Raw genomic sequence first — 1023 nt, 5'->3', positions numbered from 1 at the left:
TACGGTAACACTTTATTTGACGGGTATTGAATAAGACCGTCATGACACCCACATAAACATGACATAACACCTGTCATGAACGTCAATAAGTCTTCATGACTATTTGTCATAAAGACTGTTGTCATAAAGCGTCGTTCGGTAAATTATGACACTTTTAATACAAAGTTGACATTATTCACAATGTCTTCGTTATGACAACTTGTCATTAACTTCGCCAAAAATGTCTTCGTTATGACAACCAAGAAATCATGATCTGACATAATTTTTTTAAATAAAAGTATTACTTTAAAAATTATCTTTATGTAGTAATATTATATAGCTCTGCCATGATAATTTTCTTGATTGAATTGATCCTAAAGTTTTACAGCAAGATGTCTACAAAGCACTTATGAACTTAGCATTTGAAACATTATTTAAGGCTGTTTTAACCCTTATGCGTGCGAGGACTGAGGCAAACGTAGAGAACTGTGGCAAATGATAAAAGTTTTACGTGTGTGGGGTCGGTTGGACCCCTTTTCGAAACACAATTAAGTAGTGCAATACACCATCTCCACCAGTGAGAGGCAGCAGTCCACGAACAGGCGTGCAGTTTGTTGGTGAAGAAGAAATCTTCCATATTGTGGGGCAAACCTAACACAAGTTATAACGGCCAGACCTCCTGTTTAAAAAGAAGCCGAAGTTTGATACCTAATACATATGAGGTATGTGTCTTATTAACTTTACATTTTCTTTGAGAAAATAACATTGACTATGTTCTCTTTCTCTGTAATGTTAACTATAAGCAATTCAAGCCAATCCTACCTTGCTGTAGGTTAATGTTAGCTAAAGTTATTAAACACAATTACTGTAACGTTAGCCCTTAATATTAAACATATTTTAAAGACAGGCAGGCAAATAGCTTTTCCCCTCCAATTTTAATGTCGCAAATTAAAAGCTAATATGTTAGTCAAAGTTCTCCTTTATGTAAGGCAGAGGTTTCCAAACATTTTCTGCCCCCCCATGGATCACAAATAGCTGTCTGGT

The sequence above is a fragment of the Poecilia latipinna genome, unplaced genomic scaffold, assembly GCF_001443285.1.
Source record: "Poecilia latipinna isolate Pla-1442-1.1 unplaced genomic scaffold, P_latipinna-1.0 Scaffold1618, whole genome shotgun sequence".
Lineage (NCBI taxonomy): Eukaryota > Metazoa > Chordata > Actinopteri > Cyprinodontiformes > Poeciliidae > Poecilia > Poecilia latipinna.
This window is presented reverse-complemented; position numbering follows the sequence as displayed.